Raw genomic sequence first — 19052 nt, 5'->3', positions numbered from 1 at the left:
TAGTTCAACAAAAAAGTGGACCCTCTTTCTTTGAGGGAATGTAGTTTTTTATGTTAATAATATACTTTTTAATTTAAAAAAAATCAAAAGTATGTCGATTTATGGTGTCTATACACTAGAATCAATTTTCATAAACAAATTGCCTTTTTTTTATTTTGACGTTGCTTCCTACAATGATAGGGGAAAGTTTGGAGACGCCTTTAAAGAGAATAAAATTACATGTCAGATTTAAAAAAAAAAATAGCAAAAAATATCTTGGCCTCTTCCCGAAATAGAGCACTTTAAAATTTTTGTCAAAAATCACAAGTGAAAGGGACAGATAATCCTAACCGGCTTATGTAGGTGAGATTCTTAACGTGAGCTAACTCGGAGTGCATGCAAATTCGATTTGGAGCTGAAGTTGGGAGACGCCATTCAGTTATCTTGAATCAAATTCGTGAAATTATACAAGTTTTGTATTTGAACCAAAATGTCAAGGATTTGGATGAACTGACAGAAAAGTGATATATGGGTGAAATGTAGACCAGAATGTACTCTATAATTTTCCCATAGAACATGATCTCATCGATTACTCAGAAGTCAAGATAAGCGAGGTTTTTTGTTTCTTAACTCGTTTTTTCATCCAGAGTTCCCCAAGTGTTCATTTGTTGAACTTCAACTATATCAAAGAATTGTTGTATTTTGAGAGACTTTCCATTTAAAACCCTATTTTAAGTGTCTTGGTGGAGTAGAGGCAGTCAAATTGGCATCTGAGTGATTTCAAAGCGTTATTATGGGAAAAATCAATTTTTTCACACTTAAACGGCAAAATCGGAGTGATAGCGTAGTCTGATCGGAAAATGATATATGGACGAAATGTAGAGACAAATGTGCTCTACAATTATGTTGAAGTAATCATCAAAATCGGTTCAGCGACAGTCGAGATAATTGAGGTTATGTGATATTGAAATTGGTTTTTCGACTGTGGCGCCCCTGGTGTTGGTCCCACGAAGTTCAAATATTCTAGAAAGTTGTAGCATTTGGTGAGATCTTTCGTTTAAGCCCTCATTCATCAAAATCGGTCACATAGAACCGGAGATATGATTTTTTGAATTTCGTGAACTTTGACCCCTCATATCTCCGGTTCTGTTTTAACCACAGCACACATTTGCACCATTTTGGAAACGTCCTAGACTGGACTACAACATACTAAAATTTCATTAACTTGCACAATGCCGTTTTTGAGAAAAGTGACTTTGAATTTCGATGAATTTTGACGCTATCACAGCGCCACCTGTGGTGGATTTTTGAACTTCCATCTGAAAGTGCTCATTGAGACGAAACCAAAAAGGTAAAATTTAGGTCGCTATGTTAGTTAGAACCGGAGATAGAGGCCGGTCAATGTTCAAACTTTGACCCCTTATAGCTCGGGTCAGGGGTTATGGATCGACTTAAGGTTTTTTTTGTTTGATAGGTATAATCAACGGCTACAACATACTAAAATTTCAGCCCGATGCACAATGGAATTTTTGAGTTATTTAACTTATAAGATTTAAAAATTTTCTTTTTAATAATAGCGCCCCTAGCGGTGGTTTTATGAACTTGCGATGTTAGAAGGGGAGGTGGCATTTCACGAGAGCTTTCCAAAAAGCCCTCACTTTTTAAATTCTGACAATTAGAACAGGAGTTATGGCCATTTTAAGAATTTTTTTTTGGACCCTTATAGCTTGGGTCAGGGGGGTCGGGGGACCTTAAGTTTGATATTGATGGAAAGCTCTAAGGTCCAGCTATAACATACTAAAATTTGAGCCCGCTCGATGCCATAGGGGCGGAGCTATTGAGAAAACAAAAAAAGGGGGGTCTTCAAAATGGCGGAAGGAGGGGTGGGGGGTGGGGGGTCAATGCACCAAGTTGCAATTTTCACCCGATATATAACCTTTGCCGAAAACCGCAAGTTGATATCTTTTTTAGTTTAGGAGCTATTAAGCTCCAAAGAGCGGCCGGCCGGCCGGCCGGCCGGCCAGCCGGCCGGCCGGGAACGTAAAATAGCCACATATATATTCGTGATCAGGAAGTGCTGAAACACATTTTGGCCAAGTTTGAGGTCGATCGGACGACATGAAATTTTGTTAGGATTATAGTAGGTGAGATTGTTAAGAATCTCACCTAATATGAAGCGCGTCACGCCATCTTTGAGACTGTGTATCTTGGGCTAAGAAATTTTCCGATGTAAAAGAAAAAATATGTATATATTTATTAAACTTATGCAATTTAGAAAAAGTATGAAAATATCCTGCATTTACCTCAACTTGAAAAGAAAAAGTCAAAATGTGTGAAATAATGAGGGTTTTCTCTAGTTGGCTGGGTGCTCATTTTTCGTTTGAACCTCTATTTCGAGGCTAAAAAATAATCTGAGCAAAAAGTTGTATATGAACAAAAATGTAGCTAATAAAATTCTCTATCAAACCCATAAATAAGATTGTTAAGAACAGTTTTAGTTTTCGAGATATTCTTGATCAAAGTTGCTACAAATTTCGATTTTTACATGTTTTCTGACATTTATGGGACTACAGCGCCCCTGGTGTCGGTTGTACGAACTTCATCTGTTCAGAGGATTTATCGGGCATCTAAAGGAGAACAAATTATTCCTTAGTGAGAAATAAATCGGTTCAGTAGATTCGGAGATATAGGCACCCAAGTATCAAAAAACGGAAAAAAACCGTTTTTCGTAAATACCAGTCGCAAAATCCAAATGAAATCAAAATGATAAGTATTTTCGTAAATCATTTGACCCTAGCAATAGAAAAAGTAGCATGAGAACCCGGCGACAAAAAAAAAGTTTGAAATTGTTGCACAGTGTAATTGAATTCGATGCGAATTTTTACCCTCAAAATTTAGCTTACAACACAATACATTTGTGTATGTTCTGAATAGCAAGCACATTCGGTGATCTGAGAAGAATCTCAGCTACCATAAACTAATCTGGACATTAACTGTTTCATCTTTTAAAAGGAGTTTTCGCAGACTAAAAAAACAGAATATTTTTCAAATTTTAATATAACAAAAAAATCATTAATTCGAACTCTGAAACATTAAAAGTACGTTTAAAATATATTTCGGAAATTTTCAATCCAATTTTTTATAAACTTCAGTCATTCATACCGGATTATTTGGAAACCTTTACACTGAGAAAAAAAGGGTGCGATTAACTTTTTTCCTCATAACTTTAACACTTTAAGTGTAAAAATATATCAACATTTTTTAATGTTAATTTTACACCTTATTAAGGCTGAAATTAACATGAAAAAGGGTACCTTTAACCCCTAATACACATAAAAAGGGTAATATTTACACCGATTTTGGATCAATACTTTAGGGTAAAATTAACATTTCCGGAATGTTATTTTAACTTTTTTGGATTTTTCTCAGTGTACACGGTAAAAAATTTCGGCACGTATTTGTTCCAAAAATTAGCTCGTCCACGGACACCATAATTTTTGGCATAATCTTGTTCATATTATGAGACTCAAAAAGATACTCAATATAAGTAACGATTTTGTTCCAAATTGTAGCTCGTCCACGGACACTGAAAATTTTTGGAACAAATTTGTACCTTCTAGGAGGAACAAAAAGATACCCAATATTAGTAACGAATTTGTTCCAAAAAATAGCTCGTCTAGTATAAAAGCGTATCCCTCCTCTCACACTCAGTCACCTGTCACCGAAGTGAAGAGGACGCCAAATCTGTGGCAATTCCAATTTGTTTTATCTGTGTCCAATCCCTTCAAAATTATTTGGTATCTCAAAATTGACCTTTGCGGTTTCATTTACAGTAGACTCTCGCTCAATTGGCTCTTTTTCAATCGGGCGAAAAATTTTGTTGACAATTCTCACGTCTAATTATGAAGTTAATTTGCTTAAATTCGCTATAGTTCTTCCTATTTTATCGTGATTCTTTATAATTGAGCGCTTTTTGTGGAATTTACAAAGGCTTTGACGCCCAAATCTATTGATAAACCGGATGACATTTCGCCCCAAATGCCGATTTGAGAGAGAGTCTACTGTATTTTCGGATATGCTATAACAAGTTCAAGTGAACATTTTGTCCATAGACACTTATGACCAGAAAATTCGTCATTTTGAATTTTCGAAGTTCAAAGGGCAACAACGCTAAAGGGCTCAAATTAAATGTTTTTTTGAAATATCCAAATCCGACTATATCTGTCTCAATTTGGAACTGATTCATTTTATTTATATACTATTCTTTCTGTAACTACGATTTTTTGGATCTACAAGTCAATCGGTGATAGATATCGACTTCCGATCTTCAATGACCTCCCCATAAGTGAACATTACTTCGAACTAGATTTTTTTTTATTTTCCTCTCTCCCTCCTCCCTATTCTATCCCATCGAACATCACATTTGTTTAGTCTATCTCAAAATCAGACCTGTGATCACATTCATTTTCGGATATGTTGTATAGCAGTCTGGGTATTTCGTCCATAGACATTACAAGAAAATTTTAATTTATAATTTATCAGTTTATTTCTTTTTCATAGGTCAACCACTAGAGAGCTCACTATGGAATTGCTTAAACTTGGATATTTTGGAAAAGTAATTGAGATTTCCATTCCGACGGTATCGGTTTCAATCGGTAAAGTGCCCGTGTAAATGTTTAACCGTTCTCGAATTTACTTTTTTATTTGTCCGTAATCTTGCTACTCATGTTGAAACATTTTGGAATGCGTATTTCTTAACCAATTTTCGATTACGGAATGCATTCATAACTTATAAATCAATTTAATTAATATTAAACTGGTTTGTACTTGAAAATCAAACGAAAAGATAATTCATGGAGAACTCTTGTGAGTTTGATGAGTTCCAGCGTTCTGCAAATTTGGTACACTTTGTTTATATAAAATCTCCCAAAAAAAAACCTTTTCTCATTTTTCTCTAAATCTTTTGAAGTACAAGTTTTTCCCATCTTCTATCCAGAAATATTTTGTCTTTTTTTACTTCACTAAGCTCATTTAACACAAAGTTTTTTTTTTCAAAAAGCTCTAATAAAGCAGGTCCCAACGGCTGATTTTTTTAATGGAAAATTCAGAAGTATTATTGTTCAATTGTTAAAATTTTTATATGTTTGAGATTCAATATTGTAAATTTTTTGAATATTTTGAATAAAAAAAAAAACAGAAAACAGTCTTTGTCAAAGTTTAAGCCTGATCAAAGAACATGAAATTTCTTGACGATTAAAATAGGGCCGCTAGAGGCGCTAAAATCGCTCACACTTCTTTATATCAGCGAGCTGAAGCTAGCACACAAGTGACAGGACACAAATTTGACAGCTATACTGGAAAACAGAGTGAAGTGCAAAGTGGAAATGTAAACAATCTTGTTTTGTGAGATTTTGATGGTTCAGGGAGTGGAATCTGGTGCTGGAAGACAATTATTGCACTGGATTACACTTTCCCAGTGCCCAGTGGTGTTCTCAGTGTCCTTTGTGAGTTTTTTATTAGGGTTTCTAGTTGTGTCCTCAAGAGCGCAAATGTGTCCTCCAGTACACAATTTGCGCTCTCCAGTGCACAAATTCATCTTCTCTCCAGACAGTGGAATCTTGATACTGGTGAACAGGGTCACCAGATTCCACTTCTCTGATCCCTTAGTGTTCGTGTGAGTGATTTCCGGCCAGAAGATTCGTGCAGTGTCAGTGTTTTCTTAGGGATTTAAGTTGTGTCCTCGAGAGCGCAAATTGTGTACTCCAGCGCATAATGCGCCATCTGCAGGGCACAATTGTTGTCTGCTTCCCAGGGAGTGAATTCCTCATGCTGGTGAACAGAGTCACCAGATTCTCCTTCCTTGACTCCTCAGTGAACTAAAAAGTGACTTCCGGCCGGAAGATTTGTGCGTGTTTAGTGCTTTTTGAGGGCTTAAAGATGTGTCCTACAGAGCAGAATTTTGCGCTCTCCAGTACACAATTTGCGCTCTCCAGTGCACAATTGTTTCTGCTCCCCAGGGAGTGGATTCCTCATTCTGGTGAACAGGGTCACCAGATTTCTGTTCTCTGGTCTCTAAGTGTTCATGTGGGTGACTTCCGGCCGGAAGATTTGTGTAGTGTCAGTGTTTTTCTGGGGCTTAAAGTTGTGTCCTACAGAGCAGAATTTTGCGCTCTCCAGTACACAATTGTTTCTGCTCCCCAGGGAGTGGATTCCTCATTCTGGTGAACAGGGTCACCAGATTTCTGTTCTCTGGTCTCTAAGTGTTCATGTGGGTGACTTCCGGCCGGAAGATTTGTGCAGTGTCAGTGTTTTTCTGGGGCTTAAAGTTGTGTCCTACAGAGCAGAATTTTGCGCTCTCCAGTGCACAATTGTTTCTGCTCCCCAGGGAGTGGATTCCTCATTCTGGTGAACAGGGTCACCAGATTTCTGTTCTTTGGTCTCTAAGTGTTCATGTGGGTGACTTCCGGCCGGAAGATTTGTGCAGTGTCAGTGTTTTTCTGGGGCTTAAAGTTGTGTCCTACAGAGCAGAATTTTGCGCTCTCCAGTGCACAATTGTTTCTGCTCCCCAGGGAGTGGATTCCTCATTCTGGTGAACAGGGTCACCAGATTTCTGTTCTCTGGTCTCTAAGTGTTCATGTGGGTGACTTCCGGCCGGAATATTTGTGCGTGTTTACTGCTTTTCCAAGTCCCGAAAATTGTGCTCTGTGATAATTATGCTGTGACACAGAGAACAACTTCCTTCCTGCCCAGGGAGTGGGAATTTGCATATGATGGATTGTATTTCACTAGATTCCCAGTCCCTGATGCCTCAGTGTTGATCTGAGTGTCTTCCGGCTGGAAGATTTCAATGCTTTGCCTTTGTAATTGAGTAATTGGGTTGGCTTTAATTTTTTTTTCTTTTCATTTCAGGTGACTGGACATGGACATTGGCGCGCCGGAAGCTGGATAGGATGGCCTGGACTGAAGAGCAGCAACACTGGATCCAAGGTAAGATTTTTATTGTATCGTTTATTATCGTGTTTTAATTTTTTTTTCCTTTTCATTTCAGGTGGCTGGACATGGACATTGGCGCGCCGGAAGCTGGATGGGATGGCCTGGACCATGGATTACTGTATCCTGGATAGTAGATAGAGATTTTCGTGTTTCATAGTAGTGCAAACAAATCAAATAAAAGTGCACCATCGCATAGTGCGATTTGATGCCCAGAAATATTATATTTATATTATATTATTTATTATATTATATTATTTATTATATTATATTATTTATTATATTATATTATTTATTATATTATATTATATTATATTATATTGGATAAATCGAAATGTTATATTTCTGAATCAACCAATAAAGCACTAAATTTGTATGTGATATGTCTTTGGTTTGTCTTTGCTCCTGATGAAGATAATTCTGTGAGTGATCTTATCATTGGAAAGGTGAGTTCATTTGCTATTAGTATCTTATGTATTTGTTCCATTAACCCTCTAACGGTGTTTTCTTTAATATCCAAAAAAAGTAGTTAAATAATTTTGTCTAGGGTAATTAATGGTCCACTGAACTCAAAAATACCATCCATTCTTCATTATCTCTTTCCGTTTGGGCGCCAGGTGAGAAAAGGTAAAGACCACCTCCAGGCGGTCATATCGGTTTAAGGCATAAAAAAACTGAAATATTTTTATTGAAAAATAGTGAACAAATAGTAAAATAAATGAATTTTAAACGTTTTTTATGGATGAATGTTGTATGATTATCTAAGAAATGATAATTTTTAGGAAAAAAACGTTTATAACTCTTATAGTTAGACGTTAATGAAGCTCAAGGTGTTTCAATAAGACTGATTTTTACCGAAAGGTCACAGATCAGCTATGAAAACGTCAACTTCTTGTATAATTCGAAGGTCCTTTAAAATACATTGCTCATCTTCTGGTTTTATTTCACAATCTGGGGCACTAAAGGACGAATTAGGGAACTCATCATCACTGTTGAAGTCTGCTTCTTTATCAATTTCGCTTAATTCGCAGAAATCGACCATTTTACTCATTCTGGACAGTCTCCGTGTAATCTCAATTGTTTTCCATGATTAATATATTGCAAAATAATAATATATTTTATTAAAACAACCAAAACAATTAAATAAAAAAATTGGTAATTTTTGAAAATTTTACCCTTAAACAGATAAGACCGCCCACAGGCGGTCTTCTTTTTTTTCTTCTAAAACTCTTACTACTAGTTTTTTCACACTTATCAATTGAAATATACAAACTAGAATAGCATATCTTTCAGAAAGTAACACTCTTACTACAGTTAGATTACTTTAAAACAATTTTTTTTGCACTTGAAAACGCAAAATGTCGCGAGCGACATTTTGTTGTTTTTTCTCTGACCTGTCACATAAAACTGAAGATTGTAAGCAAACGAAAGGTCAAAATGAGTTCAGCTTCAGAAAATAAGTTAGTAAGACTATAACTGAGGACACTGTAGATATTTTAACTTCAAATAAGTAATATTATCGCAGTAAATGCGATTTATAGAATGACCGCCTGGAGGCGGTCTTACCCGTTAGAGGGTTAAGATCAATTTGTGGTCATCAGAGGGTCATTATATGTTGAAGAGGTTGAAGATGACACTTTTTGCAATACCACTGCTCAGTTATTTATCGGACCAGGAGTGATCCACGAAGTTAGCACATGAATATTCTGTTAGACTATCTCTAGGATCAAAGATTTTGTTAGAATATTCCTGAAGAATAAATTGCAAAACTATTATTATTTTCAGATGTTTCTAAATAAACTGATAAAAGATATAGGTACTTCAAATGGAACTATATCATGTCCACGCCCACGCCAGAGCCCTCCTACTTCAAGAACATATTTTTTCGATATATATCGTCGGTTGCGTCTACCTCTGTCGTATCTGCATTTCTTTTATGTCAGCATTTCATGCAAGAGGGGACGTCCGTATTGTAGCTTGCACCAAATGCAGATACAAAACAAATGCAGATACGACAGAGGTAGACGCAACCGACGATATATCGAAAACTGAACCATCTTTTTTTTATATTTCAATAAAATGTATAGTTATTGAAATAAATAAATGAAAATTTTTGCACTTAGAAATTTTTTAGAGATACCTAAGGCAGACATTGTATTCCCAGATATAATTACAGAAATAATGTTAAAGGTTAAAATAAACTGTGAATAATTAAATTTTTGTCTTATATTTTTAGGCATTTATGGTTTATGTATGTAGAGCTTTTGAAGTTTTTATGCTTTTACGTTTTTCAAGAAAAAAATAAATAAAAAAAGTGGCAAAGCGTCTGAGTCTTTGTAAGCTGCTTGAACTCCCGAGAAGGAGCTCTTCCTTATATTTTTTCGCAATGTTTTTGTATGCATATAAGATTAATGTTTATTTAAATTTATCTTTAAATCATTATAAAATTATTTCGAAATTCAAAATGTTTCAAGAAAAGGGTATTTTAAAAAATCTTTAGTATTTGACCAAATCGAGTACAAGATAAGTTATTTGCCCTTAAATAAATTCAGGATAGCGGTTTAACTACCTGAAAGGTGTCTAAAGACGAAATGCCCAGCTAGATTAACAGAAAAATATATCCGAAATTATTGAAAACATTTGGATAAATTTTGAGAAAAGTTTTAAAAAAAACTTAATTTTGACGGATTTCAGCGGACTACTAACAAAAAAATAAAGGGCAAATGGAGGGGGGAGAATTAAGGGACTTAGTTCAGATGTCATTTTAGGAGGGTCATCGAAGACTGGAAGTCGATATTACAGTTTTGATCTTAGGTGGGTCAGAATACAGAGAAAAACTCGAAAAAACGGTATTTTTAAAACAGAGCTATTCCCGTTACACGTGCTTTAGATCTGAGACTTAACTGATGGTCTAATTTTTCAACAATCAATTTTTTTTTTTTGGAAAACTTTGACTTAGTATTACATTTATAAGGATAAATGACCTATTACATTGTGAAGGAGCAATAAAATTGGTTGCTATTTAGGATTTTGAGGTCGTCGGGAACTGGGCTAAATCTCTAGTCTGAATACCGCTTTACTTTACCATCACCTAGTATGTGACCGATGCAGTTATGTTCAGAATTTCAAAACCTTTCGAAAAAAATCCAAATATCAAATCAGCAGAAAATTAGTCCCTCGCAGGTTGGTTGAACTTTGACTCGTGATCCGGAACCACTGTCTAATGCTCTGTGTGTTGTTCTTTCTTTACATTTTATATAATTTCTTTTTTGTGGCTCACTGTTTGATATAACTTATTAGAGTACAGAGTAGACTCTCTCAAATTCGGTCATTTGGGACCAAAATGTCACCTGAATTAGAGAAATTCGGGCAACAATTTTTTTGAAATGCAGCGATTTTTTATTCATCTGCATACACATATTTATCGTAAATTTCATGAAATCCCCTTAATAATGTGTTGCCAAATAAAACAAAACGTATTATCTTTTAACAAGTTTTAATTCACTTTTTTTTGACAAATTAATTTTGCGTGTGCTCTCTTCTTTCTTTTTTCTATTCTAACCATTCTAACACTATCTCATTTTTCCGCTAGGCGCGCTCATGGCGCTCGGTGAAAGCTAAATTTAAATTAAAATTTCCGTTAACATAATGCAAAAACACATCAGAACCAAGACAAAACATGGCAAATTTGAGTATATTTGCTTCATTTGATAATCATAATCAAACTTGAAAATTGTCAGCAAACTTTTTTTCAAATTTAACTGCTGTCCGAATTAAAAAGTAGCCCGGTCTTAAAAGAGCCGAATTAGTAAGAGTCTACTCTATTTGTATAATTCGTGTATTTTATTTCTTTTCTTTTTTTAAATTTCTTTTTCTTTTTCTTTAATGTTTTTTCTTCAAACAGCCATTATATGGCTAGGCCCTTTTCTTACCATTAAGGTACTCATGGACAGACTCACCAATAAAAATATTGTAAAAGTGTAAACCTGACCATACAACCTATGAAGGGGTTTTCCATCGTTTTACTCTGGAAGTTTGTCACCAACGCTAAGACGGCAATGGCCGCGAGGTAAGGTGGTGGGGGGGGGGGGGTCACTGAAGACCGAAAGTCAATATCGCTTACCGTTTGCAAGCCACGATGGTGAGAAATTGAAAAAAAAAATGGATCGTGGAAACTGCTTGAGTTTGAGCAATTAACCCTCTAACAGGTAAGACCACCTCCAGACAGTCTTCACAAAAAACATATTTACAGCGACAATAAAGCTTTTATCTATTTAAAAGTGCTACAGTGTTCTCGGTAATAGTCTTGCAAACATCTCTTGAAAGTTTGAACTCATTTTGACACTTCGTTTAGTTGCTATCCCCAGTTTTGTGTGACAGGTCAGAGCAAAAGCAACAAAAAATATTTGTGCAAAAAAGCTCATTTCTAATTTCCAGAAAAAAACCGATTTAAAGTTATCTGACTAAAATAAATTTATTTTTTACTGAAAGATATGTCATTCTACTTTGTATATTTTATTTAAAAAAAAATATTGAAAAAACTAAAAATATGAATTTTAGAAGCAGAGTTTCAAAAAATTTTAATATTTTCTCACCTAGCGCCTAAACTAAAAGAGATAATGAAGAATGGATTCAATGGATCAAATGGTAGAGCACTCACTCTAGGTTGCCAGTGTCCCGGGTTCGAATCTCCTTTAGGTCATCAGGAATTTTTTTGGCATTAAAGGTGTTCGAATTGCATTCAGTGTGCTTCACTGCACTTGATTTCACGTGGAATGGGACTGAAAATCTCATTCCGTATAAGAAAAAAATAATAAGAGTGTTCCAAACTCCCTTGCGGAAAGGCCAAAGTTCCTCTATGGAATGTTACCACCATTATTTTTTATTATTATTATTATTTTATTTACGCATTACTTTTAGTAAAATACAAGTTTTTTTACATGCAAAAATATATTTCTGTAAAAATATAAAATTAAGGGAAAATAAAAAATATAGAAATATAATGTCCGACGCACAATAATGTTTGTTTGAAAACATGTTTTCAAAATTTCCTATAAGAGAGAGAGCGAAAACTATATATCTCGGTTTCATTCATTCTCATTGAAGTGTCAAAAATATGTTTTCTAAACAAAAGTTACTATGCGTTGGGCATAATGTTAATAATAAATTATAATAAATTATACTTCTGCAAAAATTATTGAGTTTCAATTTCTATACGAATAAATTTAATGGTGATGGCTGTTGACACTATTATATTAATTCTAAATATAATGACAAATGTTTCTAATGACTTGATGAAATATTTTTTAATTAATTTTTTCTTGAAAAACTTAAAAGCATGAAAACTTCAAAAGCTCTACATGTACATACATAAACCATAAATGCCTAAAAATATAAGACAAAAATTTAATTATTCACAGTTTATTTTAACCTTTAACATTATTTCTGTAATTATATCTGGGAATACAATGTCTGCCTTAGGTATCTCTAAAAAATTTCTAAGTGCAAAAATTTTCATTTATTTATTTCAATAACTATACATTTTATTGAAATATAAAAAAAAGATGGTTCAGTTTTCGATAAATATATATCGAAAAAATATGTTCTTGGAGTAGGAGGGCTCTGGCGTGGGCGTGGACATGATATAGTTCCATTTGAAGTACCTATATCTTTTATCAGTTTATTTAGAAACATCTGAAAATAATAATAGTTTTGCAATTTATTCTTCAGGAATATTCTAACAAAATCTTTGATCCTAGAGATAGTCTAACAGAATATTCATGTGCTAACTTCGTGGATCACTCCTGGTCCGATAAATAACTGAGCAGTGGTATTGCAAAAAGTGTCATCTTCAACCTCTTCAACATATAATGACCCTCTGATGACCACAAATTGATCTTAATGGAACAAATACATAAGATACTAATAGCAAATGAACTCACCTTTCCAATGATAAGATCACTCACAGAATTATCTTCATCAGGAGCAAAGACAAACCAAAGACATATCACATACAAATTTAGTGCTTTATTGGTTGATTCAGAAATATAACATTTCGATTTATCCAATATAATATAATATAATATAATAAATAATATAATATAATAAATAATATAATATAATAAATAATATAATATAATAAATAATATAATATAAATATAATATTTCTGGGCATCAAATCGCACTATGCGATGGTGCACTTTTATTTGATTTGTTTGCACTACTATGAAACACGAAAATCTCTATCTACTATCCAGGATACAGTAATCCATGGTCCAGGCCATCCCATCCAGCTTCCGGCGCGCCAATGTCCATGTCCAGCCACCTGAAATGAAAAGGAAAAAAAAATTAAAACACGATAATAAACGATACAATAAAAATCTTACCTTGGATCCAGTGTTGCTGCTCTTCAGTCCAGGCCATCCCATCCAGCTTCCGGCGCGCTAATGTCCATGTCCAGTCACCTGAAATGAAAAAAAAAATTAAAACACGATAATAAACGATACAATAAAAATCTTACCTTGGATCCAGTGTTGCTGCTCTTCAGTCCAGGCCATCCCATCCAGCTTCCGGCGCGCCAATGTCCATGTCCAGTCACCTGAAATGAAAAGAAAAAAAAATTAAAGCCAACCCAATTACTCAATTACAAAGGCAAAGCATTGAAATCTTTCAGCCGGAAGACACTCAGATCAACACTGAGGCATCAGGGACTGGGAACCTAGTGAAATACAATCCATCAGATGCAAATTCCCACTCCCTGGGCAGGAAGGAAGTTGTTCTCTGTGTCACAGCATAATTATCACAGAGCACAATTTTCGGGACTTGGAAAAGCAGTAAACACGCACAAATATTCCGGCCGGAAGTCACCCACATGAACACTTAAAGACCAGAGAACAAAAATCTGGTGACCCTGTTCACCAGAATGAGGAATCCACTCCCTGGGGAGCAGAAACAATTGTGCACTGGAGAGCGCAAAATTCTGCTCTGTAGGACACAACTTTAAGCCCCAGAAAAACACTGACACTACACAAATCTTCCGGCCGGAAGTCACCCACATGAACACTTAGAGACCAGAGAACAGAAATCTGGTGACCCTGTTCACCAGAATGAGGAATCCACTCCCTGGGGAGCAGAAACAATTGTGCACTGGAGAGCGCAAAATTTTGCTCTGTAGGACACAACTTTAAGCCCCAGAAAAACACTGACACTACACAAATCTTCCGGCCGGAAGTCACCCACATGAACACTTAGAGACCAGAGAACAGAAATCTGGTGACCCTGTTCACCAGAATGAGGAATCCACTCCCTGGGGAGCAGAAACAATTGTGCACTGGAGAGCGCAAAATTCTGCTCTGTAGGACACAACTTTAAGCCCCAGAAAAACACTGACACTACACAAATCTTCCGGCCGGAAGTCACCCACATGAACACTTAGAGACCAGAGAACAGAAATCTGGTGACCCTGTTCACCAGAATGAGGAATCCACTCCCTGGGGAGCAGAAACAATTGTGCACTGGAGAGCGCAAAATTCTGCTCTGTAGGACACAACTTTAAGCCCCAGAAAAACACTGACACTACACAAATCTTCCGGCCGGAAGTCACCCACATGAACACTTAGAGACCAGAGAACAGAAATCTGGTGACCCTGTTCACCAGAATGAGGAATCCACTCCCTGGGGAGCAGAAACAATTGTGCACTGGAGAGCGCAAAATTCTGCTCTGTAGGACACAACTTTAAGCCCCAGAAAAACACTGACACTACACAAATCTTCCGGCCGGAAGTCACCCACATGAACACTTAGAGACCAGAGAACAGAAATCTGGTGACCCTGTTCACCAGAATGAGGAATCCACTCCCTGGGGAGCAGAAACAATTGTGCACTGGAGAGCGCAAAATTCTGCTCTGTAGGACACAACTTTAAGCCCCAGAAAAACACTGACACTGCACAAATCTTCCGGCCGGAAGTCACCCACATGAACACTTAGAGACCAGAGAACAGAAATCTGGTGACCCTGTTCACCAGAATGAGGAATCCACTCCCTGGGGAGCAGAAACAATTGTGTACTGGAGAGCGCAAAATTCTGCTCTGTAGGACACAATTTTAAGCCCCAGAAAAACACTGACACTACACAAATCTTCCGGCCGGAAGTCACCCACATGAACACTTAGAGACCAGAGAACAGAAATCTGGTGACCCTGTTCACCAGAATGAGGAATCCACTCCCTGGGGAGCAGAAACAATTGTGTACTGGAGAGCGCAAAATTCTGCTCTGTAGGACACAATTTTAAGCCCCAGAAAAACACTGACACTACACAAATCTTCCGGCCGGAAGTCACCCACATGAACACTTAGAGACCAGAGAACAGAAATCTGGTGACCCTGTTCACCAGAATGAGGAATCCACTCCCTGGGGAGCAGAAACAATTGTGCACTGGAGAGCGCAAAATTCTGCTCTGTAGGACACAACTTTAAGCCCCAGAAAAACACTGACACTACACAAATCTTCCGGCCGGAAGTCACCCACATGAACACTTAGAGACCAGAGAACAGGAATCTGGTGACCCTGTTCACCAGTGTGTAGAATCCACTCCCTGGGGAGCAGAAACAATTGTGCACTGGAGAGCGCAAAATTCTGCTCTGTAGGACACAACTTTAAGCCCTAAAAAAACACTAACACTGCACAAATCTTGCGGCCGGAAATCACTCACACGAACACTAAGGGATCAGAGAAGTGGAATCTGGTGACCCTGTTCACCAGTATCAAGATTCCACTGTCTGGAGAGAAGATGAATTTGTGTACTGGAGAGCGCAAATTGTGTACTGGAGGACACATTTGCGCTCTTGAGGACACAACTAGAAACCCTAATGAAACACTCACAAAGGACACTGAGAACACCACTGGGCACTGGGAAAGTGTAATCCAGTGCAATAATTGTCTTCCAGCACCAGATTCCACTCCCTGAACCATCAAAATCTCACAATAAAATAAAGCTGTGCACATCACTCTGTTTTCTAGTATTGTCAAATTTGTGTCCTGTCACTTGTGTGCTAGCTTCAGCTCGCTTAGTGAATGATCGTGGAAAATTTTCCAAAATTGCAAAAGTGCAGTGTTTTTCTACAGAAGTTGTTCCCAGTGGAATCAATATTCCGGAGTGTGTGAACATAACCTCAAAATGTTGTTTTTCCCTAAAAATTTTGTGTGATTATCGCAGTTATTTATGTACAGAAATTGTTTTTCTTTGCGATAATCTGGAAACCAAAACATGCTCATCAGAAGAACCGCAGAAATTACTCGGAAGGACAAATTTGTTACCAGGAACAATGGGTAGAGTGGAGAAGAAGGTGTGCAGCTCAAAAGATCCTAGATTCCATTGATCAGCAGCTCTTTCTGGAAAAGCTTCAGGACTTCAGGAAAACTTGTGGATACGTTTGGATGAACAGGAGTATTTGTAACCAAGAACATTGACGTAAATACTATGAATATGCTAAAAAAAAACTGGTTGATTTTATTGCAAAGCTATTCCTGCAAAAAATTCAGGACTACAATTGGAAAAGCATGATAGTGGATGAGGGGAAGGACTTTGAGGAATAATTAGAAAGTGCTTCACCAAAATTCCTGCAAAAATTGATCCAGTGCAACTCTACAAATTTGATTCCGGATACTGGATGACACTGATTTGATTCCGGACACTGGTGATAATTATGATAAATTTTATGAAAAATAAATTCTCATATATCTTGGTTTCCAATCCGAAATCTTTTATTGGTTATCCGGTGTACATTAAAGCCACTATCCACTACTGTCCAAGCAGGAGTCCCATGGAGGAAGCAAAAGTTTGTAGCTATCTCATCCTTGTGCTTCCGGATGGGAACATTTCCATCGTGGTTGAAAAGGAGGAATGATGGGAGGTGGTTCTGGGGCTTCAAGTGATGGGCTGTGGTAACTACGGATGACTCTTGTATGTACTAGGATCTCCTCAGTGGCTCTGAATAGGTCTATTGTCTTGATTGATTTACCAGGTTCATGTTCCAAAATTCTTCAATTTCATATGAAGGCAGGACACGAATGTCCCTTCCGGAAGCGTCAGTGTGACTGACGCTTCCGGAAGGGACATTCGTGTCCTGCCTTCATATTATCTTCACGTCAGTTTAACCACTTCGTTTCTTCAATTTCCTTCTTTCCATTCATGTTTTAATTTGGTGCACGAGGTTACTGTACCATAACAATCTTCAAGAATACACGGACATCACAACTTTCGGCAACGTCAAAAGAAAAATCAGCGAAAGTGTTCCTCCAAAGCTGGCTTTGATTCCACTGGGAACAACTTCTGTAGAAAAACACTGCACTTTCGCAATTTTGGAAAATTTTCCACGAACATTCACTAACAACTATCCCAGGGAATTCCAACAAACACTTTTCACACTTTTTCCACCACTCAAATGACAAATTTTCATGAAAAATGTCTCGAGTTGCTGTGATTTTTTAAAAAATTCTTTAAAAAACTGTTTTGTAAAAAATTGTCCCAGTGTGTAGAGGCATTTTTTTAAAAGAATTTTTTTAAAGAAAAAACCTTGATTTTTTAAAGAAATGGGTCGTTTTTTTACAAAATCGCCTACACACTATACAAATTTCTGTAAAAAATCCAGTTTTTTTAAAAAAAATTTCACTAGTCTGGAGGCGATTTTTTTAAAGAACTTTTTTTAATGTCATTTTTTACAGAATTTTTTGATAATGTGTAGACAGCTTTTTAGAAACAGAGAAAATGACAACTACCGTGTCAAGGTTATGAATTTCACGCATGCAGTTCATTTTTAAAATTCTTCTTGCAAGTCACCCTTTGAGTATTTAATAACGACTTTTGCATTTTTAGCTTCTCAAATAATCACAATAATAGTTTTAATAATCTTTTTATCGAAAATTGAGATATTTAATTGATTTATTATCAAGTTTTTAGGGAGGTGTCTCTCATTCCACACTGCTGTGTCTCCCTTTCCAAACTGTCTCGCTTTAGGCAAAGTACCCTATAAGCACCGAAGTCCTAAGTTTGAAATGCAATAATTTTAATTCATATTGATATTTTTTGTTACTTCCTTTTCGGGAGGGTTGTGTTGAACCTTGAAAACTAGTTTATCATCTTTGCTTTCTTTAAATCACTTCCTAAAATATTGAAAAATTTATAAAAATATGGGCATTGCTTTGGGTAGTATTCCGTCCACTTTGAGTGAAATTCCGGCCACCTTTTTTCTGACCACCTTTTGTGACGCAACAGATAGAAAATTTCAAAACGTCATACAGAACGAGTTTAATACGTTTATATGACCCACAATCCCTGAGATCTTTCGTGTAATTTGTCTTGAAGACCTGAATAGTAGCATCTCAAATTTACGCGCAGATTCCCGTAGCAATTTGCCTTTCCTGAACTCTTCCAATGCCTTCTCCACATCATCTTTTTCATAGAAGCGATGGTTTTTTTCACTGGACATTGTAAAACTCAGAAATTGAAAAAAAAAAAACACAAAATGAATAAAAAATTTAGGAAAGCAAAAGATGTTGCCGGAATAGGCAACACTACCTCACCGGAGCACAAAGTATCTACTTTTTACGCGAAATACAGGATCCAGCTGGGAAATTTTATCCGAAATTTAAAGAATTATTCACTATGACTTAAACAGAAAGAATCTTTAAGGAAAACTAATCAATTTTCATGAAAAACACCGAATGAAAACTTTTTGCACTTCACCACAAATCACAAGACAGCTAGAAACGCATTTTTTGTAAGACTTTCCACACTGAGTTTTTAAAACGCAGTTTAAATTCAAATTAGACCTAAAATTTAACGGTCTTTGTGTTAATACATCCTAAAATGAATAAATATTTAAAAGCAAAATGAATTCATTGACTATTCGAAGATTTCATACATTATTTTAATTAATTTATTTGCATGGCCGAAATTACACTCAAAGTGGCCGAAATTAGAAGCTGGACGAAATTTGGAACACTTACTCTAAGTTTTGGGAAATTATTAGTTTCTAGAGTTTCATTAATAGTCGAAACAAAGGGACATTTCTGTCTTTTATTA

At 36.2% G+C, this 19052-nt stretch overlaps 1 protein-coding gene and 1 long non-coding RNA gene across 4 annotated transcripts in view; one reads left to right on the top strand and one right to left on the bottom strand.

Annotated features, from left to right (window-relative positions):
- Positions 1–19052, top strand: part of LOC129802353 (follistatin-related protein 5-like) — a 62445-nt gene that overhangs the window by 41049 nt on the left and 2344 nt on the right. The window lies entirely within an intron of this gene.
- Positions 12982–16030, bottom strand: LOC129802354 (uncharacterized). Of its 3 annotated transcripts, none has more exons than XR_008751792.1 (3): positions 15681–16030; positions 13490–13567; positions 12982–13433 (listed from the first exon to the last, which is right to left on the bottom strand). It is a non-coding gene; the product is annotated as an uncharacterized LOC129802354 (long non-coding RNA). The 3 variants fall into 3 exon arrangements; XR_008751791.1 differs by having other exon boundaries at positions 15851–16030; XR_008751793.1 differs by lacking the exon at positions 15681–16030 and adding an exon at positions 13654–14121.

Source organism: Phlebotomus papatasi, chromosome 2, assembly GCF_024763615.1.
Source record: "Phlebotomus papatasi isolate M1 chromosome 2, Ppap_2.1, whole genome shotgun sequence".
Taxonomy (NCBI): domain Eukaryota; kingdom Metazoa; phylum Arthropoda; class Insecta; order Diptera; family Psychodidae; genus Phlebotomus; species Phlebotomus papatasi.
This window is presented reverse-complemented; position numbering and strand designations above follow the sequence as displayed.